The 22,252-nt window shown below is 47.4% G+C and overlaps 13 non-coding genes across 13 annotated transcripts; all 13 read right to left on the bottom strand.

Moving 5' to 3' along the window:
• Window positions 1–285: 285 nt before the first annotated feature.
• On the bottom strand, window positions 286–357 carry TRNAP-UGG (transfer RNA proline (anticodon UGG)). The gene has a single exon. It is a non-coding gene; the product is annotated as a tRNA-Pro (tRNA).
• A 1,315-nt stretch (window positions 358–1,672) lies between these two features.
• Window positions 1,673–1,745, bottom strand: TRNAV-CAC (transfer RNA valine (anticodon CAC)). Its single transcript has one exon. It is a non-coding gene; the product is annotated as a tRNA-Val (tRNA).
• A 420-nt stretch (window positions 1,746–2,165) lies between these two features.
• On the bottom strand, window positions 2,166–2,237 carry TRNAP-UGG (transfer RNA proline (anticodon UGG)). The gene has a single exon. It is a non-coding gene; the product is annotated as a tRNA-Pro (tRNA).
• A 1,311-nt stretch (window positions 2,238–3,548) lies between these two features.
• Window positions 3,549–3,621, bottom strand: TRNAV-CAC (transfer RNA valine (anticodon CAC)). Its single transcript has one exon. It is a non-coding gene; the product is annotated as a tRNA-Val (tRNA).
• Window positions 3,622–7,284: 3,663 nt separating this feature from the next.
• Window positions 7,285–7,357, bottom strand: TRNAV-CAC (transfer RNA valine (anticodon CAC)). The gene has a single exon. It is a non-coding gene; the product is annotated as a tRNA-Val (tRNA).
• Window positions 7,358–7,777: 420 nt separating this feature from the next.
• On the bottom strand, window positions 7,778–7,849 carry TRNAP-UGG (transfer RNA proline (anticodon UGG)). The gene has a single exon. It is a non-coding gene; the product is annotated as a tRNA-Pro (tRNA).
• Window positions 7,850–9,160: 1,311 nt separating this feature from the next.
• TRNAV-CAC (transfer RNA valine (anticodon CAC)) lies at window positions 9,161–9,233 on the bottom strand. The gene has a single exon. It is a non-coding gene; the product is annotated as a tRNA-Val (tRNA).
• A 2,296-nt stretch (window positions 9,234–11,529) lies between these two features.
• On the bottom strand, window positions 11,530–11,601 carry TRNAP-UGG (transfer RNA proline (anticodon UGG)). Its single transcript has one exon. It is a non-coding gene; the product is annotated as a tRNA-Pro (tRNA).
• A 1,311-nt stretch (window positions 11,602–12,912) lies between these two features.
• On the bottom strand, window positions 12,913–12,985 carry TRNAV-CAC (transfer RNA valine (anticodon CAC)). Its single transcript has one exon. It is a non-coding gene; the product is annotated as a tRNA-Val (tRNA).
• A 1,800-nt stretch (window positions 12,986–14,785) lies between these two features.
• On the bottom strand, window positions 14,786–14,858 carry TRNAV-CAC (transfer RNA valine (anticodon CAC)). The gene has a single exon. It is a non-coding gene; the product is annotated as a tRNA-Val (tRNA).
• A 420-nt stretch (window positions 14,859–15,278) lies between these two features.
• On the bottom strand, window positions 15,279–15,350 carry TRNAP-UGG (transfer RNA proline (anticodon UGG)). The gene has a single exon. It is a non-coding gene; the product is annotated as a tRNA-Pro (tRNA).
• A 1,315-nt stretch (window positions 15,351–16,665) lies between these two features.
• On the bottom strand, window positions 16,666–16,738 carry TRNAV-CAC (transfer RNA valine (anticodon CAC)). Its single transcript has one exon. It is a non-coding gene; the product is annotated as a tRNA-Val (tRNA).
• A 1,803-nt stretch (window positions 16,739–18,541) lies between these two features.
• Window positions 18,542–18,614, bottom strand: TRNAV-CAC (transfer RNA valine (anticodon CAC)). Its single transcript has one exon. It is a non-coding gene; the product is annotated as a tRNA-Val (tRNA).
• Window positions 18,615–22,252: the final 3,638 nt, after the last annotated feature.

Below are 22,252 nucleotides of genomic sequence, written 5' to 3'. Positions count from 1 at the left end.
ATGCGCACATATACAAGTATGCCAGCTGAGGGCCTATGCAGCGTACAGAGGGAAGGACATATTTCCACTTTGAGATCGGACGGCCAAAACTCACAAGCAAATCAAGGAATGTTACTGAGAGCTAACAGAGAACACAAAGTGCTTGTCGCAAGGACATGGCACGCAAAGAGGTTCAGGAAGTGAATTGTTCATCGACTACTGCTTACCGAGAAAACCAGAGAGTCTGTCCAATGAAAATAACATTGAAAAAACAAAAAAAAGGAGCTCAAGTTAACCACCTTGATTGGGCTCGTCCGGGATTTGAACCCGGGACCTCTCACACCCAAAGCGAGAATCATACCCCTAGACCAACGAGCCACGGTCCTTTGAGCATTTGACGGAATTGTCCTCAGCGTTTGCACCCCCCTTAGGATTCGAGGCCAAGAATGCCTATTCCTGAAGTTTGTTCCTGCCGCTGAAAGCCTTGTCGGTGCATGAGCCAAATGAATGCCCCAGTCGGCACGCTCTGACTGTCTTCACAGGTCTCCTCCTCATCCCGAAGGTTGGTGGCCCATTGACATCAGGGTGGAAGGTGCTTGCGATACACTGTTCCTTCCTTCCTTCCTTCCTTCCTTTATTCCTCTTATGCTGTTTATGTAATAAGAGGGGACGATACACAGAAGAGAGAAAGTGGCCCAACACACTAGACTAGCAGTCTTCTGATCAATCTGCAGCTGGCAAGGTGGGGGAGAGCCTTTATTTTGCACCTGCTGGGATCTGCATTGGCAGAAGCTCTGAGGGCTGGGCCTTTCCTTTTGCCTGTAAAAACAAAAAGCAGCCCTCCTCCCTCCAGCCCTGAGAGCATGGGCGTGACACTGGAAAAAGCAGCATCTCCCCTTTGGTAAAGATGACGATTGCACAGCTGCTCACTCAGAGCTCGATCGTGCTCGATCAGGCGAGATATATTTAGGTCACCAGCAAAGTCTGTTCTCTTTTCTTGCGTAGGGTGAGCATTCACAGAGCCCAGCTTCGTTGACAAGAGTGCAAAAGGTGTATACTAAAAGCTTTCTGCTTTACTTGAGCGCCATGGCCGTTATTATATTTTGGCTGCTCCAAGCAATCTCTGTCCAGCCGATGCAAATTTCCAGCTCAAATTTTCCCAGCACTCAAAAAGTCCCTCCTCCCGCCAGCTCTGCTTTCAGGAAGTTCAGCAGAAGCAGTCCAACTTCTGTTCCCACTTCAGAGGAAAAGCTTTCTCGGGCCAGAGAAAGCCAGGGAATCACTGTACCGGCAAGTGCATTTCTTACAACTGGTAATCCCTCAGAACACAGAAATGAAGAAGCTGTATATGAAAATGTATTATTTCTTTGGTACACTAACCTATGTAACTAATATGGACCATTTCAGAGGACGGAGCGGACCCAACTGTGATCCCAGAGACCCAAATACCCAGCAGTAGGGAAAATAAATCCTCCCTGTGCTCTGCAACATTACATACACAAAATGCAAGCGCGTGCATTTTTTTATTGGCCCCATATACAGAATACATGTGAGGATGCTTGCCTTCCCAGTGTATTTCTCAAGCTCTTGAGAGCATATGCTATTTCCATGGGAACGCAAATAAGTTCATACTTTACATTTGTGTGTGACAAAAGGGGAAAAAAACTATTTTGTGTAAAATGCCAGCAGAGAGTGTTTCTGCCCGGTCTCGAACCGGGGACCTTTCGCGTGTGAGGCGAACGTGATAACCACTACACTACAGAAACAGCTGCTTGCTCACCTTTGTAGGGACTGGGAGAACAGGTGCAAAGGGCAGTGCAAGTGGACCTGCTTAAAGACTAATCAAATGCCTTGCGCCTGAAGCTCACACAATCCAGCCTAAAACATACGTCCTATCAAGCATGCGGACATATACAAATATGCCAGCTGAGGGCCTATGCAGCGTACAGAGGGAAGGACATATTTCCACTTTGAGATCGGACGGCCAAAACTCACAAGCAAATCAAGGAATGTTACTGAGAGCTAACAGAGAACACAAAGTGCTTGTCGCAAGGACATGGCACGCAAAGAGGTTCAGGAAGTGAATTGTTCATCGACTACTGCTTACAGAGAAAACCAGAGAGTCTGTCCAATGAAAATAACATTGAAAAAACAAAAAATAGGAGCTCAAGTTAACCACCTTGATTGGGCTCGTCCGGGATTTGAACCCGGGACCTCTCGCACCCAAAGCGAGAATCATACCCCTAGACCAACGAGCCACGGTCCTTTGAGCATTTGACGGAATTGTCCTCAGCGTTTGCACCCCCCTTAGGATTCGAGGCCAAGAATGCCTATTCCTGAAGTTTGTTCCTGCCGCTGAAAGCCTTGTCGGTGTATGAGCCAAATGAATGCCCCAGTCGGCACGCTCTGACTGTCTTCACAGGTCTCCTCCTCATCCCGAAGGTTGGTGGCCCATTGACATCAGGGTGGAAGGTGCTTGCGATACACTGTTCCTTCCTTCCTTCCTTCCTTTATTCCTCTTATGCTGTTTATGTAATAAGAGGGGACGATACACAGAAGAGAGAAAGTGGCCCAACACACTAGACTAGCAGTCTTCTGATCAATCTGCAGCTGGCAAGGTGGGGGAGAGCCTTTATTTTGCACCTGCTGGGATCTGCATTGGCAGAAGCTCTGAGGGCTGGGCCTTTCCTTTTGCCTGTAAAAACAAAAAGCAGCCCTCCTCCCTCCAGCCCTGAGAGCATGGGCGTGACACTGGAAAAAGCAGCATCTCCCCTTTGGTAAAGATGACCATTGCACAGCTGCTCACTCAGAGCTCGATCGTGCTCGATCAGGCGAGATATATTTAGGTCACCAGCAAAGTCTGTTCTCTTTTCTTGCGTAGGGTGAGCATTCACAGAGCCCAGCTTCGTTGACAAGAGTGCAAAAGGTGTATACTAAAAGCTTTCTGCTTTACTTGAGCGCCATGGCCGTTATTATATTTTGGCTGCTCCAAGCAATCTCTGTCCAGCCGATGCAAATTTCCAGCTCACATTTTCCCAGCACTCAAAAAGTCCCTCCTCCCGCCAGCTCTGCTTTCAGGAAGTTCAGCAGAAGCAGTCCAACTTCTGTTCCCACTTCAGAGGAAAAGCTTTCTCGGGCCAGAGAAAGCCAGGGAATCACTGTACCGGCAAGTGCATTTCTTACAACTGGTAATCCCTCAGAACACAGAAATGAAGAAGCTGTATATGAAAATGTATTATTTCTTTGGTACACTAACCTATGTAACTAATATGGACCATTTCAGAGGACGGAGCGGACCCAACTGTGATCCCAGAGACCCAAATACCCAGCAGTAGGGAAAATAAATCCTCTCTGTGCTCTGCAACATTACATACACAAAATGCAAGCGCGTGCATTTTTTTATTGGCCCCATATACAGAATACATGTGAGGATGCTTGCCTTCCCAGTGTATTTCTCAAGCTCTTGAGAGCATATGCTATTTCCATGGGAAGGCAAATAAGTTCATACTTTACATTTGTGTGTGACAAAAGGGGAAAAAAACTATTTTGTGTAAAATGCCAGCAGAGAGTGTTTCTGCCCGGTCTCGAACCGGGGACCTTTCGCGTGTGAGGCAAACGTGATAACCACTACACTACAGAAACAGCTGCTTGCTCACCTTTGTAGGGACTGGGAGAACAGGTGCAAAGGGCAGTGCAAGTGGACCTGCTTAAAGACTAATCAAATGCCTTGCGCCTGAAGCTCACACAATCCAGCCTAAAACATACGTCCTATCAAGCATGCGCACATATACAAGTATGCCAGCTGAGGGCCTATGCAGCGTACAGAGGGAAGGACATATTTCCACTTTGAGATCGGACGGCCAAAACTCACAAGCAAATCAAGGAATGTTACTGAGAGCTAACAGAGAACACAAAGTGCTTGTCGCAAGGACATGGCACGCAAAGAGGTTCAGGAAGTGAATTGTTCATCGACTACTGCTTACCGAGAAAACCAGAGAGTTTGTCCAATGAAAATAACATTGAAAAAACAAAAAAAAGGAGCTCAAGTTAACCACCTTGATTGGGCTCGTCCGGGACCTCTCGCACCCAAAGCGAGAATCATACCCCTAGACCAACGAGCCAAGGTCCTTTGAGCATTTGACGGAATTGTCCTCAGCGTTTGCACCCCCCTTAGGATTCGAGGCCAAGAATGCCTATTCCTGAAGTTTGTTCCTGCCGCTGAAAGCCTTGTCGGTGTATGAGCCAAATGAATGCCCCAGTCGGCACGCTCTGACTGTCTTCACAGGTCTCCTCCTCATCCCGAAGGTTGGTGGCCCATTGACATCAGGGTGGAAGGTGCTTGCGATACACTGTTCCTTCCTTCCTTCCTTCCTTTATTCCTCTTATGCTGTTTATGTAATAAGAGGGGACGATACACAGAAGAGAGAAAGTGGCCCAACACACTAGACTAGCAGTCTTCTGATCAATCTGCAGCTGGCAAGGTGGGGGAGAGCCTTTATTTTGCACCTGCTGGGATCTGCATTGGCAGAAGCTCTGAGGGCTGGGCCTTTCCTTTTGCCTGTAAAAACAAAAAGCAGCCCTCCTCCCTCCAGCCCTGAGAGCATGGGCGTGACACTGGAAAAAGCAGCATCTCCCTTTTGGTAAAGATGACCATTGCACAGCTGCTCACTCAGAGCTCGATCGTGCTCGATCAGGCGAGATATATTTAGGTCACCAGCAAAGTCTGTTCTCTTTTCTTGCGTAGGGTGAGCATTCACAGAGCCCAGCTTCGTTGACAAGAGTGCAAAAGGTGTATACTAAAAGCTTTCTGCTTTACTTGAGCGCCATGGCCGTTATTATATTTTGGCTGCTCCAAGCAATCTCTGTCCAGCCGATGCAAATTTCCAGCTCAAATTTTCCCAGCACTCAAAAAGTCCCTCCTCCCGCCAGCTCTGCTTTCAGGAATTTCAGCAGAAGCAGTCCAACTTCTGTTCCCACTTCAGAGGAAAAGCTTTCTCGGGCCAGAGAAAGCCAGGGAATCACTGTACCGGCAAGTGCATTTCTTACAACTGGTAATCCCTCAGAACACAGAAATGAAGAAGCGGTATATGAAAATGTATTATTTCTTTGGTACACTAACCTATGTAACTAATATGGACCATTTCAGAGGACGGAGCGGACCCAACTGTGATCCCAGAGACCCAAATACCCAGCAGTAGGGAAAATAAATCCTCTCTGTGCTCTGCAACATTACATACACAAAATGCAAGCGCGTGCATTTTTTTATTGGCCCCATATACAGAATACATGTGAGGATGCTTGCCTTCCCAGTGTATTTCTCAAGCTCTTGAGAGCATATGCTATTTCCATGGGAACGCAAATAAGTTCATACTTTACATTTGTGTGTGACAAAAGGGGAAAATAACTATTTTGTGTAAAATGCCAGCAGAGAGTGTTTCTGCCCGGTCTCGAACCGGGGACCTTTCGCATGTGAGGCGAACTTGATAACCACTACACTACAGAAACATCTGCTTGCTCACCTTTGTAGGGACTGGGAGAACAGGTGCAAAGGGCAGTGCAAGTGGACCTGCTTAAAGACTAATCAAATGCCTTGCGCCTGAAGCTCACACAATCCAGCCTAAAACATACGTCCTATCAAGCATGCGCACATATACAAGTATGCCAGCTGAGGGCCTATGCAGCGTACAGAGGGAAGGACATATTTCCACTTTGAGATCGGACGGCCAAAACTCACAAGCAAATCAAGGAATGTTACTGAGAGCTAACAGAGAACACAAAGTGCTTGTCGCAAGGACATGGCACGCAAAGAGGTTCAGGAAGTGAATTGTTCATCGACTACTGCTTACCGAGAAAACCAGAGAGTCTGTCCAATGAAAATAACATTGAAAAAACAAAAAAAAGGAGCTCAAGTTAACCACCTTGATTGGGCTCGTCCTATTGAACCCGGGACCTCTCGCACCCAAAGCGAGAATCATACCCCTAGACCAACGAGCCACGGTCCTTTGAGCATTTGACGGAATTGTCCTCAGCGTTTGCACCCCCCTTAGGATTCGAGGCCAAGAATGCCTATTCCTGAAGTTTGTTCCTGCCGCTGAAAGCCTTGTCGGTGTATGAGCCAAATGAATGCCCCAGTCGGCACGCTCTGACTGTCTTCACAGGTCTCCTCCTCATCCCGAAGGTTGGTGGCCCATTGACATCAGGGTGGAAGGTGCTTGCGATACACTGTTCCTTCCTTCCTTCCTTCCTTTATTCCTCTTATGCTGTTTATGTAATAAGAGGGGACGATACACAGAAGAGAGAAAGTGGCCCAACACACTAGACTAGCAGTCTTCTGATCAATCTGCAGCTGGCAAGGTGGGGGAGAGCCTTTATTTTGCACCTGCTGGGATCTGCATTGGCAGAAGCTATGAGGGCTGGGCCTTTCCTTTTGCCTGTAAAAACAAAAAGCAGCCCTCCTCCCTCCAGCCCTGAGAGCATGGGCGTGACACTGGAAAAAGCAGCATCTCCCCTTTGGTAAAGATGACGATTGCACAGCTGCTCACTCAGAGCTCGATCGTGCTCGATCAGGCGAGATATATTTAGGTCACCAGCAAAGTCTGTTCTCTTTTCTTGCGTAGGGTGAGCATTCACAGAGCCCAGCTTCGTTGACAAGAGTGCAAAAGGTGTATACTAAAAGCTTTCTGCTTTACTTGAGCGCCATGGCCGTTATTATATTTTGGCTGCTCCAAGCAATCTCTGTCCAGCCGATGCAAATTTCCAGCTCAAATTTTCCCAGCACTCAAAAAGTCCCTCCTCCCGCCAGCTCTGCTTTCAGGAAGTTCAGCAGAAGCAGTCCAACTTCTGTTCCCACTTCAGAGGAAAAGCTTTCTCGGGCCAGAGAAAGCCAGGGAATCACTGTACCGGCAAGTGCATTTCTTACAACTGGTAATCCCTCACAACACAGAAATGAAGAAGCTGTATATGAAAATGTATTATTTCTTTGGTACACTAACCTATGTAACTAATATGGACCATTTCAGAGGACGGAGCGGACCCAACTGTGATCCCAGAGACCCAAATACCCAGCAGTAGGGAAAATAAATCCTCCCTGTGCTCTGCAACATTACATACACAAAATGCAAGCGCGTGCATTTTTTTATTGGCCCCATATACAGAATACATGTGAGGATGCTTGCCTTCCCAGTGTATTTCTCAAGCTCTTGAGAGCATATGCTATTTCCATGGGAACGCAAATAAGTTCATACTTTACATTTGTGTGTGACAAAAGGGGAAAAAAACTATTTTGTGTAAAATGCCAGCAGAGAGTGTTTCTGCCCGGTCTCGAACCGGGGACCTTTCGCATGTGAGGCAAACGTGATAACCACTACACTACAGAAACAGCTGCTTGCTCACCTTTGTAGGGACTGGGAGAACAGGTGCAAAGGGCAGTGCAAGTGGACCTGCTTAAAGACTAATCAAATGCCTTGCGCCTGAAGCTCACACAATCCAGCCTAAAACATACGTCCTATCAAGCATGCGCACATATACAAATATGCCAGCTGAGGGCCTATGCAGCGTACAGAGGGAAGGACATATTTCCACTTTGAGATCGGACGGCCAAAACTCACAAGCAAATCAAGGAATGTTACTGAGAGCTAACAGAGAACACAAAGTGCTTGTCGCAAGGACATGGCACGCAAAGAGGTTCAGGAAGTGAATTGTTCATCGACTACTGCTTACCGAGAAAACCAGAGAGTCTGTCCAATGAAAATAACATTGAAAAAACAAAAAATAGGAGCTCAAGTTAACCACCTTGATTGGGCTCGTCCGGGATTTGAACCCGGGACCTCTCGCACCCAAAGCGAGAATCATACCCCTAGACCAACGAGCCACGGTCCTTTGAGCATTTGACGGAATTGTCCTCAGCGTTTGCACCCCCCTTAGGATTCGAGGCCAAGAATGCCTATTCCTGAAGTTTGTTCCTGCCGCTGAAAGCCTTGTCGGTGTATGAGCCAAATGAATGCCCCAGTCGGCACGCTCTGACTGTCTTCACAGGTCTCCTCCTCATCCCGAAGGTTGGTGGCCCATTGACATCAGGGTGGAAGGTGCTTGCGATACACTGTTCCTTCCTTCCTTCCTTCCTTTATTCCTCTTATGCTGTTTATGTAATAAGAGGGGACGATACACAGAAGAGAGAAAGTGGCCCAACACACTAGACTAGCAGTCTTCTGATCAATCTGCAGCTGGCAAGGTGGGGGAGAGCCTTTATTTTGCACCTGCTGGGATCTGCATTGGCAGAAGCTCTGAGGGCTGGGCCTTTCCTTTTGCCTGTAAAAACAAAAAGCAGCCCTCCTCCCTCCAGCCCTGAGAGCATGGGCGTGACACTGGAAAAAGCAGCATCTCCCCTTTGGTAAAGATGACCATTGCACAGCTGCTCACTCAGAGCTCGATCGTGCTCGATCAGGCGAGATATATTTAGGTCACCAGCAAAGTCTGTTCTCTTTTCTTGCGTAGGGTGAGCATTCACAGAGCCCAGCTTCGTTGACAAGAGTGCAAAAGGTGTATACTAAAAGATTTCTGCTTTACTTGAGCGCCATGGCCGTTATTATATTTTGGCTGCTCCAAGCAATCTCTGTCCAGCCGATGCAAATTTCCAGCTCAAATTTTCCCAGCACTCAAAAAGTCCCTCCTCCCGCCAGCTCTGCTTTCAGGAAGTTCAGCAGAAGCAGTCCAACTTCTGTTCCCACTTCAGAGGAAAAGCTTTCTCGGGCCAGAGAAAGCCAGGGAATCACTGTACCGGCAAGTGCATTTCTTACAACTGGTAATCCCTCAGAACACAGAAATGAAGAAGCTGTATATGAAAATGTATTATTTCTTTGGTACACTAACCTATGTAACTAATATGGACCATTTCAGAGGACGGAGCGGACCCAACTGTGATCCCAGAGACCCAAATACCCAGCAGTAGGGAAAATAAATCCTCCCTGTGCTCTGCAACATTACATTCACAAAATGCAAGCGCGTGCATTTTTTTATTGGCCCCATAAACAGAATACATGTGAGGATGCTTGCCTTCCCAGTGTATTTCTCAAGCTCTTGAGAGCATATGCTATTTCCATGGGAACGCAAATAAGTTCATACTTTACATTTGTGTGTGACAAAAGGGGAAAAAAACTATTTTGTGTAAAATGCCAGCAGAGAGTGTTTCTGCCCGGTCTCGAACCGGGGACCTTTCGCGTGTGAGGCGAACGTGATAACCACTACACTACAGAAACAGCTGTTTGCTCACCTTTGTAGGGACTGGGAGAACAGGTGCAAAGGGCAGTGCAAGTGGACCTGCTTAAAGACTAATCAAATGCCTTGCGCCTGAAGCTCACACAATCCAGCCTAAAACATACGTCCTATCAAGCATGCGCACATATACAAGTATGCCAGCTGAGGGCCTATGCAGCGTACAGAGGGAAGGACATATTTCCACTTTGAGATCGGACGGCCAAAACTCACAAGCAAATCAAGGAATGTTACTGAGAGCTAACAGAGAACACAAAGTGCTTGTCGCAAGGACATGGCACGCAAAGAGGTTCAGGAAGTGAATTGTTCATCGACTACTGCTTACCGAGAAAACCAGAGAGTCTGTCCAATGAAAATAACATTGAAAAAACAAAAAAAAGGAGCTCAAGTTAACCACCTTGATTGGGCTCGTCTGGGATTTGAACCCGGGAACTCTCGCACCCAAAGCGAGAATCATACCCCTAGACCAACGAGCCACGGTCCTTTGAGCATTTGACGGAATTGTCCTCAGCGTTTGCACCCCCCTTAGGATTCGAGGCCAAGAATGCCTATTCCTGAAGTTTGTTCCTGCCGCTGAAAGCCTTGTCGGTGTATGAGCCAAATGAATGCCCCAGTCAGCACGCTCTGACTGTCTTCACAGGTCTCCTCCTCATCCCGAAGGTTGGTGGCCCATTGACATCAGGGTGGAAGGTGCTTGCGATACACTGTTCCTTCCTTCCTTCCTTCCTTTATTCCTCTTATGCTGTTTATGTAATAAGAGGGGACGATACACAGAAGAGAGAAAGTGGCCCAACACACTAGACTAGCAGTCTTCTGATCAATCTGCAGCTGGCAAGGTGGGGGAGAGCCTTTATTTTGCACCTGCTGGGATCTGCATTGGCAGAAGCTCTGAGGGCTGGGCCTTTCCTTTTGCCTGTAAAAACAAAAAGCAGCCCTCCTCCCTCCAGCCCTGAGAGCATGGGCGTGACACTGGAAAAAGCAGCATCTCCCCTTTGGTAAAGATGACCATTGCACAGCTGCTCACTCAGAGCTCGATCGTGCTCGATCAGGCGAGATATATTTAGGTCACCAGCAAAGTCTGTTCTCTTTTCTTGCGCAGGGTGAGCATTCACAGAGCCCAGCTTCGTTGACAAGAGTGCAAAAGGTGTATACTGAAAGCTTTCTGCTTTACTTGAGCGCCATGGCCGTTATTATATTTTGGCTGCTCCAAGCAATCTCTGTCCAGCCGATGCAAATTTCCAGCTCAAATTTTCCCAGCACTCAAAAAGTCCCTCCTCCCGCCAGCTCTGCTTTCAGGAAGTTCAGCAGAAGCAGTCCAACTTCTGTTCCCACTTCAGAGGAAAAGCTTTCTCGGGCCAGAGAAAGCCAGGGAATCACTGTACCGGCAAGTGCATTTCTTACAACTGGTAATCCCTCAGAACACAGAAATGAAGAAGCTGTATATGAAAATGTATTATTTCTTTGGTACACTAACCTATGTAACTAATATGGACCATTTCAGAGGACGGAGCTGACCCAACTGTGATCCCAGAGACCCAAATACCCAGCAGTAGGGAAAATAAATCCTCTCTGTGCTCTGCAACATTACATACACAAAATGCAAGCGCGTGCATTTTTTTATTGGCCCCATATACAGAATACATGTGAGGATGCTTGCCTTCCCAGTGTATTTCTCAAGCTCTTGAGAGCATATGCTATTTCCATGGGAACGCAAATAAGTTCATACTTTACATTTGTGTGTGACAAAAGGGGAAAAAAATTATTTTGTGTAAAATGCCAGCAGAGAGTGTTTCTGCCCGGTCTGGAACCGGGGCCCTTTCGCGTGTGGGGCGAACGTGATAACCACTACACTACAGAAACAGCTGCTTGCTCACCTTTGTAGGGACTGGGAGAACAGGTGCAAAGGGCAGTGCAAGTGGACCTGCTTAAAGACTAATCAAATGCCTTGCGCCTGAAGCTCACACAATCCAGCCTAAAACATACGTCCTATCAAGCATGCGCACATATACAAGTATGCCAGCTGAGGGCCTATGCAGCGTACAGAGGGAAGGACATATTTCCACTTTGAGATCGGACGGCCAAAACTCACAAGCAAATCAAGGAATGTTACTGAGAGCTAACAGAGAACACAAAGTGCTTGTCGCAAGGACATGGCACGCAAAGAGGTTCAGGAAGTGAATTGTTCATCGACTACTGCTTACCGAGAAAACCAGAGAGTCTGTCCAATGAAAATAACATTGAAAAAACAAAAAAAAGGAGCTCAAGTTATCCACCTTGATTGGGCTCGTCCGGGATTTGAACCCGGGTCCTCTCGCACCCAAAGCGAGAATCATACCCCTAGACCAACGAGCCACGGTCCTTTGAGCATTTGACGGAATTGTCCTCAGCGTTTGCACCCCCCTTAGGATTCGAGGCCAAGAATGCCTATTCCTGAAGTTTGTTCCTGCCGCTGAAAGCCTTGTCGGTGTATGAGCCAAATGAATGCCCCAGTCGGCACGCTCTGACTGTCTTCACAGGTCTCCTCCTCATCCCGAAGGTTGGTGGCCCATTGACATCAGGGTGGAAGGTGCTTGCGATACACTGTTCCTTCCTTCCTTCCTTCCTTTATTCCTCTTATGCTGTTTATGTAATAAGAGGGGACGATACACAGAAGAGAGAAAGTGGCCCAACACACTAGACTAGCAGTCTTCTGATCAATCTGCAGCTGGCAAGGTGGGGGAGAGCCTTTATTTTGCACCTGCTGGGATCTGCATTGGCAGAAGCTCTGAGGGCTGGGCCTTTCCTTTTGCCTGTAAAAACAAAAAGCAGCCCTCCTCCCTCCAGCCCTGAGAGCATGGGCGTGACACTGGAAAAAGCAGCATCTCCCCTTTGGTAAAGATGACCATTGCACAGCTGCTCACTCAGAGCTCGATCGTGCTCGATCAGGCGAGATATATTTAGGTCACCAGCAAAGTCTGTTCTCTTTTCTTGCGTAGGGTGAGCATTCACAGAGCCCAGCTTCGTTGACAAGAGTGCAAAAGGTGTATACTAAAAGCTTTCTGCTTTACTTGAGCGCCATGGCCGTTATTATATTTTAGCTGCTCCAAGCAATCTCTGTCCAGCCGATGCAAATTTCCAGCTCAAATTTTCCCAGCACTCAAAAAGTCCCTCCTCCCGCCAGCTCTGCTTTCAGGAAGTTCAGCAGAAGCAGTCCAACTTCTGTTCCCCCTTCAGAGGAAAAGCTTTCTCGGGCCAGAGAAAGCCAGGGAATCACTGTACCGGCAAGTGCATTTCTTACAACTGGTAATCCCTCAGAACACAGAAATGAAGAAGCTGTATATGAAAATGTATTATTTCTTTGGTACACTAACCTATGTAACTAATATGGACCATTTCGGAGGACGGAGCGGACCCAACTGTGATCCCAGAGACCCAAATACCCAGCAGTAGGGAAAATAAATCCTCTCTGTGCTCTGCAACATTACATACACAAAATGCAAGCGCGTGCATTTTTTTATTGGCCCCATATACAGAATACATGTGAGGATGCTTGCCTTCCCAGTGTATTTCTCAAGCTCTTGAGAGCATATGCTATTTCCATGGGAACGCAAATAAGTTCATACTTTACATTTGTGTGTGACAAAAGGGGAAAAAAACTATTTTGTGTAAAATGCCAGCAGAGAGTGTTTCTGCCCGGTCTCGAACCGGGGACCTTTCGCGTGTGAGGCGAACGTGATAACCACTACACTACAGAAACAGCTGCTTGCTCACCTTTGTAGGGACTGGGAGAACAGGTGCAAAGGGCAGTGCAAGTGGACCTGCTTAAAGACTAATCAAATGCCTTGCGCCTGAAGCTCACACAATCCAGCCTAAAACATACGTCCTATCAAGCATGCGCACATATACAAGTATGCCAGCTGAGGGCCTATGCAGCGTACAGAGGGAAGGACATATTTCCACTTTGAGATCGGACGGCCAAAACTCACAAGCAAATCAAGGAATGTTACTGAGAGCTAACAGAGAACACAAAGTGCTTGTCGCAAGGACATGGCACGCAAAGAGGTTCAGGAAGTGAATTGTTCATCGACTACTGCTTACCGAGAAAACCAGAGAGTCTGTCCAATGAAAATAACATTGAAAAAACAAAAAAAAGGAGCTCAAGTTAACCACCTTGATTGGGCTCGTCCTATTGAACCCGGGACCTCTCGCACCCAAAGCGAGAATCATACCCCTAGACCAACGAGCCACGGTCCTTTGAGCATTTGACGGAATTGTCCTCAGCGTTTGCACCCCCCTTAGGATTCGAGGCCAAGAATGCCTATTCCTGAAGTTTGTTCCTGCCGCTGAAAGCCTTGTCGGTGTATGAGCCAAATGAATGCCCCAGTCGGCACGCTCTGACTGTCTTCACAGGTCTCCTCCTCATCCCGAAGGTTGGTGGCCCATTGACATCAGGGTGGAAGGTGCTTGCGATACACTGTTCCTTCCTTCCTTCCTTCCTTTATTCCTCTTATGCTGTTTATGTAATAAGAGGGGACGATACACAGAAGAGAGAAAGTGGCCCAACACACTAGACTAGCAGTCTTCTGATCAATCTGCAGCTGGCAAGGTGGGGGAGAGCCTTTATTTTGCACCTGCTGGGATCTGCATTGGCAGAAGCTCTGAGGGCTGGGCCTTTCCTTTTGCCTGTAAAAACAAAAAGCAGCCCTCCTCCCTCCAGCCCTGAGAGCATGGGCGTGACACTGGAAAAAGCAGCATCTCCCCTTTGGTAAAGATGACCATTGCACAGCTGCTCACTCAGAGCTCGATCGTGCTCGATCAGGCGAGATATATTTAGGTCACCAGCAAAGTCTGTTCTCTTTTCTTGCGTAGGGTGAGCATTCACAGAGCCCAGCTTCGTTGACAAGAGTGCAAAAGGTGTATACTAAAAGCTTTCTGCTTTACTTGAGCGCCATGGCCGTTATTATATTTTGGCTGCTCCAAGCAATCTCTGTCCAGCCGATGCAAATTTCCAGCTCAAATTTTCCCAGCACTCAAAAAGTCCCTCCTCCCGCCAGCTCTGCTTTCAGGAAGTTCAGCAGAAGCAGTCCAACTTCTGTTCCCACTTCAGAGGAAAAGCTTTCTCGGGCCAGAGAAAGCCAGGGAATCACTGTACCGGCAAGTGCATTTCTTACAACTGGTAATCCCTCAGAACACAGAAATGAAGAAGCTGTATATGAAAATGTATTATTTCTTTGGTACACTAACCTATGTAACTAATATGGACCATTTCAGAGGACGGAGCGGACCCAACTGTGATCCCAGAGACCCAAATACCCAGCAGTAGGGAAAATAAATCCTCCCTGTGCTCTGCAACATTACATACACAAAATGCAAGCGCGTGCATTTTTTTATTGGCCCCATATACAGAATACATGTGAGGATGCTTGCCTTCCCAGTGTATTTCTCAAGCTCTTGAGAGCATATGCTATTTCCATGGGAACGCAAATAAGTTCATACTTTACATTTGTGTGTGACAAAAGGGGAAAAAAACTATTTTGTGTAAAATGCCAGCAGAGAGTGTTTCTGCCCGGTCTCGAACCGGGGACCTTTCGCGTGTGAGGCGAACGTGATAACCACTACACTACAGAAACAGCTGCTTGCTCACCTTTGTAGGGACTGGGAGAACAGGTGCAAAGGGCAGTGCAAGTGGACCTGCTTAAAGACTAATCAAATGCCTTGCGCCTGAAGCTCACACAATCCAGCCTAAAACATACGTCCTATCAAGCATGCGCACATATACAAGTATGCCAGCTGAGGGCCTATGCAGCGTACAGAGGGAAGGACATATTTCCACTTTGAGATCGGACGGCCAAAACTCACAAGCAAATCAAGGAATGTTACTGAGAGCTAACAGAGAACACAAAGTGCTTGTCGCAAGGACATGGCACGCAAAGAGGTTCAGGAAGTGAATTGTTCATCGACTACTGCTTACCGAGAAAACCAGAGAGTCTGTCCAATGAAAATAACATTGAAAAAACAAAAAAAAGGAGCTCAAGTTAACCACCTTGATTGGGCTCGTCCGGGATTTGAACCCGGGACCTCTCACACCCAAAGCGAGAATCATACCCCTAGACCAACGAGCCACGGTCCTTTGAGCATTTGACGGAATTGTCCTCAGCGTTTGCACCCCCCTTAGGATTCGAGGCCAAGAATGCCTATTCCTGAAGTTTGTTCCTGCCGCTGAAAGCCTTGTCGGTGCATGAGCCAAATGAATGCCCCAGTCGGCACGCTCTGACTGTCTTCACAGGTCTCCTCCTCATCCCGAAGGTTGGTGGCCCATTGACATCAGGGTGGAAGGTGCTTGCGATACACTGTTCCTTCCTTCCTTCCTTCCTTCCTTTATTCCTCTTATGCTGTTTATGTAATAAGAGGGGACGATACACAGAAGAGAGAAAGTGGCCCAACACACTAGACTAGCAGTCTTCTGATCAATCTGCAGCTGGCAAGGTGGGGGAGAGCCTTTATTTTGCACCTGCTGGGATCTGCATTGGCAGAAGCTCTGAGGGCTGGGCCTTTCCTTTTGCCTGTAAAAACAAAAAGCAGCCCTCCTCCCTCCAGCCCTGAGAGCATGGGCGTGACACTGGAAAAAGCAGCATCTCCCCTTTGGTAAAGATGACGATTGCACAGCTGCTCACTCAGAGCTCGATCGTGCTCGATCAGGCGAGATATATTTAGGTCACCAGCAAAGTCTGTTCTCTTTTCTTGCGTAGGGTGAGCATTCACAGAGCCCAGCTTCGTTGACAAGAGTGCAAAAGGTGTATACTAAAAGCTTTCTGCTTTACTTGAGCGCCATGGCCGTTATTATATTTTGGCTGCTCCAAGCAATCTCTGTCCAGCCGATGCAAATTTCCAGCTCAAATTTTCCCAGCACTCAAAAAGTCCCTCCTCCCGCCAGCTCTGCTTTCAGGAAGTTCAGCAGAAGCAGTCCAACTTCTGTTCCCACTTCAGAGGAAAAGCTTTCTCGGGCCAGAGAAAGCCAGGGAATCACTGTACCGGCAAGTGCATTTCTTACAACTGGTAATCCCTCAGAACACAGAAATGAAGAAGCTGTATATGAAAATGTATTATTTCTTTGGTACACTAACCTATGTAACTAATATGGACCATTTCAGAGGACGGAGCGGACCCAACTGTGATCCCAGAGACCCAAATACCCAGCAGTAGGGAAAATAAATCCTCCCTGTGCTCTGCAACATTACATACACAAAATGCAAGCGCGTGCATTTTTTTATTGGCCCCATATACAGAATACATGTGAGGATGCTTGCCTTCCCAGTGTATTTCTCAAGCTCTTGAGAGCATATGCTATTTCCATGGGAACGCAAATAAGTTCATACTTTACATTTGTGTGTGACAAAAGGGGAAAAAAACTATTTTGTGTAAAATGCCAGCAGAGAGTGTTTCTGCCCGGTCTCGAACCGGGGACCTTTCGCGTGTGAGGCGAACGTGATAACCACTACACTACAGAAACAGCTGCTTGCTCACCTTTGTAGGGACTGGGAGAACAGGTGCAAAGGGCAGTGCAAGTGGACCTGCTTAAAGACTAATCAAATGCCTTGCGCCTGAAGCTCACACAATCCAGCCTAAAACATACGTCCTATCAAGCATGCGGACATATACAAATATGCCAGCTGAGGGCCTATGCAGCGTACAGAGGGAAGGACATATTTCCACTTTGAGATCGGACGGCCAAAACTCACAAGCAAATCAAGGAATGTTACTGAGAGCTAACAGAGAACACAAAGTGCTTGTCGCAAGGACATGGCACGCAAAGAGGTTCAGGAAGTGAATTGTTCATCGACTACTGCTTACAGAGAAAACCAGAGAGTCTGTCCAATGAAAATAACATTGAAAAAACAAAAAATAGGAGCTCAAGTTAACCACCTTGATTGGGCTCGTCCGGGATTTGAACCCGGGACCTCTCGCACCCAAAGCGAGAATCATACCCCTACACCAACGAGCCACGGTCCTTTGAGCATTTGACGGAATTGTCCTCAGCGTTTGCACCCCCCTTAGGATTCGAGGCCAAGAATGCCTATTCCTGAAGTTTGTTCCTGCCGCTGAAAGCCTTGTCGGTGTATGAGCCAAATGAATGCCCCAGTCGGCACGCTCTGACTGTCTTCACAGGTCTCCTCCTCATCCCGAAGGTTGGTGGCCCATTGACATCAGGGTGGAAGGTGCTTGCGATACACTGTTCCTTCCTTCCTTCCTTCCTTTATTCCTCTTATGCTGTTTATGTAATAAGAGGGGACGATACACAGAAGAGAGAAAGTGGCCCAACACACTAGACTAGCAGTCTTCTGATCAATCTGCAGCTGGCAAGGTGGGGGAGAGCCTTTATTTTGCACCTGCTGGGATCTGCATTGGCAGAAGCTCTGAGGGCTGGGCCTTTCCTTTTGCCTGTAAAAACAAAAAGCAGCCCTCCTCCCTCCAGCCCTGAGAGCATGGGCGTGACACTGGAAAAAGCAGCATCTCCCCTTTGGTAAAGATGACCATTGCACAGCTGCTCACTCAGAGCTCGATCGTGCTCGATCAGGCGAGATATATTTAGGTCACCAGCAAAGTCTGTTCTCTTTTCTTGCGTAGGGTGAGCATTCACAGAGCCCAGCTTCGTTGACAAGAGTGCAAAAGGTGTATACTAAAAGCTTTCTGCTTTACTTGAGCGCCATGGCCGTTATTATATTTTGGCTGCTCCAAGCAATCTCTGTCCAGCCGATGCAAATTTCCAGCTCACATTTTCCCAGCACTCAAAAAGTCCCTCCTCCCGCCAGCTCTGCTTTCAGGAAGTTCAGCAGAAGCAGTCCAACTTCTGTTCCCACTTCAGAGGAAAAGCTTTCTCGGGCCAGAGAAAGCCAGGGAATCACTGTACCGGCAAGTGCATTTCTTACAACTGGTAATCCCTCAGAACACAGAAATGAAGAAGCTGTATATGAAAATGTATTATTTCTTTGGTACACTAACCTATGTAACTAATATGGACCATTTCAGAGGACGGAGCGGACCCAACTGTGATCCCAGAGACCCAAATACCCAGCAGTAGGGAAAATAAATCCTCTCTGTGCTCTGCAACATTACATACACAAAATGCAAGCGCGTGCATTTTTTTATTGGCCCCATATACAGAATACATGTGAGGATGCTTGCCTTCCCAGTGTATTTCTCAAGCTCTTGAGAGCATATGCTATTTCCATGGGAAGGCAAATAAGTTCATACTTTACATTTGTGTGTGACAAAAGGGGAAAAAAACTATTTTGTGTAAAATGCCAGCAGAGAGTGTTTCTGCCCGGTCTCGAACCGGGGACCTTTCGCGTGTGAGGCAAACGTGATAACCACTACACTACAGAAACAGCTGCTTGCTCACCTTTGTAGGGACTGGGAGAACAGGTGCAAAGGGCAGTGCAAGTGGACCTGCTTAAAGACTAATCAAATGCCTTGCGCCTGAAGCTCACACAATCCAGCCTAAAACATACGTCCTATCAAGCATGCGCACATATACAAGTATGCCAGCTGAGGGCCTATGCAGCGTACAGAGGGAAGGACATATTTCCACTTTGAGATCGGACGGCCAAAACTCACAAGCAAATCAAGGAATGTTACTGAGAGCTAACAGAGAACACAAAGTGCTTGTCGCAAGGACATGGCACGCAAAGAGGTTCAGGAAGTGAATTGTTCATCGACTACTGCTTACCGAGAAAACCAGAGAGTTTGTCCAATGAAAATAACATTGAAAAAACAAAAAAAAGGAGCTCAAGTTAACCACCTTGATTGGGCTCGTCCGGGACCTCTCGCACCCAAAGCGAGAATCATACCCCTAGACCAACGAGCCAAGGTCCTTTGAGCATTTGACGGAATTGTCCTCAGCGTTTGCACCCCCCTTAGGATTCGAGGCCAAGAATGCCTATTCCTGAAGTTTGTTCCTGCCGCTGAAAGCCTTGTCGGTGTATGAGCCAAATGAATGCCCCAGTCGGCACGCTCTGACTGTCTTCACAGGTCTCCTCCTCATCCCGAAGGTTGGTGGCCCATTGACATCAGGGTGGAAGGTGCTTGCGATACACTGTTCCTTCCTTCCTTCCTTCCTTTATTCCTCTTATGCTGTTTATGTAATAAGAGGGGACGATACACAGAAGAGAGAAAGTGGCCCAACACACTAGACTAGCAGTCTTCTGATCAATCTGCAGCTGGCAAGGTGGGGGAGAGCCTTTATTTTGCACCTGCTGGGATCTGCATTGGCAGAAGCTCTGAGGGCTGGGCCTTTCCTTTTGCCTGTAAAAACAAAAAGCAGCCCTCCTCCCTCCAGCCCTGAGAGCATGGGCGTGACACTGGAAAAAGCAGCATCTCCCTTTTGGTAAAGATGACCATTGCACAGCTGCTCACTCAGAGCTCGATCGTGCTCGATCAGGCGAGATATATTTAGGTCACCAGCAAAGTCTGTTCTCTTTTCTTGCGTAGGGTGAGCATTCACAGAGCCCAGCTTCGTTGACAAGAGTGCAAAAGGTGTATACTAAAAGCTTTCTGCTTTACTTGAGCGCCATGGCCGTTATTATATTTTGGCTGCTCCAAGCAATCTCTGTCCAGCCGATGCAAATTTCCAGCTCAAATTTTCCCAGCACTCAAAAAGTCCCTCCTCCCGCCAGCTCTGCTTTCAGGAAGTTCAGCAGAAGCAGTCCAACTTCTGTTCCCACTTCAGAGGAAAAGCTTTCTCGGGCCAGAGAAAGCCAGGGAATCACTGTACCGGCAAGTGCATTTCTTACAACTGGTAATCCCTCAGAACACAGAAATGAAGAAGCGGTATATGAAAATGTATTATTTCTTTGGTACACTAACCTATGTAACTAATATGGACCATTTCAGAGGACGGAGCGGACCCAACTGTGATCCCAGAGACCCAAATACCCAGCAGTAGGGAAAATAAATCCTCTCTGTGCTCTGCAACATTACATACACAAAATGCAAGCGCGTGCATTTTTTTATTGGCCCCATATACAGAATACATGTGAGGATGCTTGCCTTCCCAGTGTATTTCTCAAGCTCTTGAGAGCATATGCTATTTCCATGGGAACGCAAATAAGTTCATACTTTACATTTGTGTGTGACAAAAGGGGAAAATAACTATTTTGTGTAAAATGCCAGCAGAGAGTGTTTCTGCCCGGTCTCGAACCGGGGACCTTTCGCATGTGAGGCGAACTTGATAACCACTACACTACAGAAACATCTGCTTGCTCACCTTTGTAGGGACTGGGAGAACAGGTGCAAAGGGCAGTGCAAGTGGACCTGCTTAAAGACTAATCAAATGCCTTGCGCCTGAAGCTCACACAATCCAGCCTAAAACATACGTCCTATCAAGCATGCGCACATATACAAGTATGCCAGCTGAGGGCCTATGCAGCGTACAGAGGGAAGGACATATTTCCACTTTGAGATCGGACGGCCAAAACTCACAAGCAAATCAAGGAATGTTACTGAGAGCTAACAGAGAACACAAAGTGCTTGTCGCAAGGACATGGCACGCAAAGAGGTTCAGGAAGTGAATTGTTCATCGACTACTGCTTACCGAGAAAACCAGAGAGTCTGTCCAATGAAAATAACATTGAAAAAACAAAAAAAAGGAGCTCAAGTTAACCACCTTGATTGGGCTCGTCCTATTGAACCCGGGACCTCTCGCACCCAAAGCGAGAATCATACCCCTAGACCAACGAGCCACGGTCCTTTGAGCATTTGACGGAATTGTCCTCAGCGTTTGCACCCCCCTTAGGATTCGAGGCCAAGAATGCCTATTCCTGAAGTTTGTTCCTGCCGCTGAAAGCCTTGTCGGTGTATGAGCCAAATGAATGCCCCAGTCGGCACGCTCTGACTGTCTTCACAGGTCTCCTCCTCATCCCGAAGGTTGGTGGCCCATTGACATCAGGGTGGAAGGTGCTTGCGATACACTGTTCCTTCCTTCCTTCCTTCCTTTATTCCTCTTATGCTGTTTATGTAATAAGAGGGGACGATACACAGAAGAGAGAAAGTGGCCCAACACACTAGACTAGCAGTCTTCTGATCAATCTGCAGCTGGCAAGGTGGGGGAGAGCCTTTATTTTGCACCTGCTGGGATCTGCATTGGCAGAAGCTATGAGGGCTGGGCCTTTCCTTTTGCCTGTAAAAACAAAAAGCAGCCCTCCTCCCTCCAGCCCTGAGAGCATGGGCGTGACACTGGAAAAAGCAGCATCTCCCCTTTGGTAAAGATGACGATTGCACAGCTGCTCACTCAGAGCTCGATCGTGCTCGATCAGGCGAGATATATTTAGGTCACCAGCAAAGTCTGTTCTCTTTTCTTGCGTAGGGTGAGCATTCACAGAGCCCAGCTTCGTTGACAAGAGTGCAAAAGGTGTATACTAAAAGCTTTCTGCTTTACTTGAGCGCCATGGCCGTTATTATATTTTGGCTGCTCCAAGCAATCTCTGTCCAGCCGATGCAAATTTCCAGCTCAAATTTTCCCAGCACTCAAAAAGTCCCTCCTCCCGCCAGCTCTGCTTTCAGGAAGTTCAGCAGAAGCAGTCCAACTTCTGTTCCCACTTCAGAGGAAAAGCTTTCTCGGGCCAGAGAAAGCCAGGGAATCACTGTACCGGCAAGTGCATTTCTTACAACTGGTAATCCCTCACAACACAGAAATGAAGAAGCTGTATATGAAAATGTATTATTTCTTTGGTACACTAACCTATGTAACTAATATGGACCATTTCAGAGGACGGAGCGGACCCAACTGTGATCCCAGAGACCCAAATACCCAGCAGTAGGGAAAATAAATCCTCCCTGTGCTCTGCAACATTACATACACAAAATGCAAGCGCGTGCATTTTTTTATTGGCCCCATATACAGAATACATGTGAGGATGCTTGCCTTCCCAGTGTATTTCTCAAGCTCTTGAGAGCATATGCTATTTCCATGGGAACGCAAATAAGTTCATACTTTACATTTGTGTGTGACAAAAGGGGAAAAAAACTA

This window comes from Ambystoma mexicanum, chromosome 2q, assembly GCF_040938575.1.
Source record: "Ambystoma mexicanum isolate Mex_15411 chromosome 2q, UKY_AmexF1_1, whole genome shotgun sequence".
NCBI classification, from domain to species: Eukaryota; Metazoa; Chordata; class Amphibia; order Caudata; family Ambystomatidae; genus Ambystoma; species Ambystoma mexicanum.
Note: the sequence above shows the minus strand (reverse complement) of the source record. Positions and strands in the feature narration are given on the sequence as shown.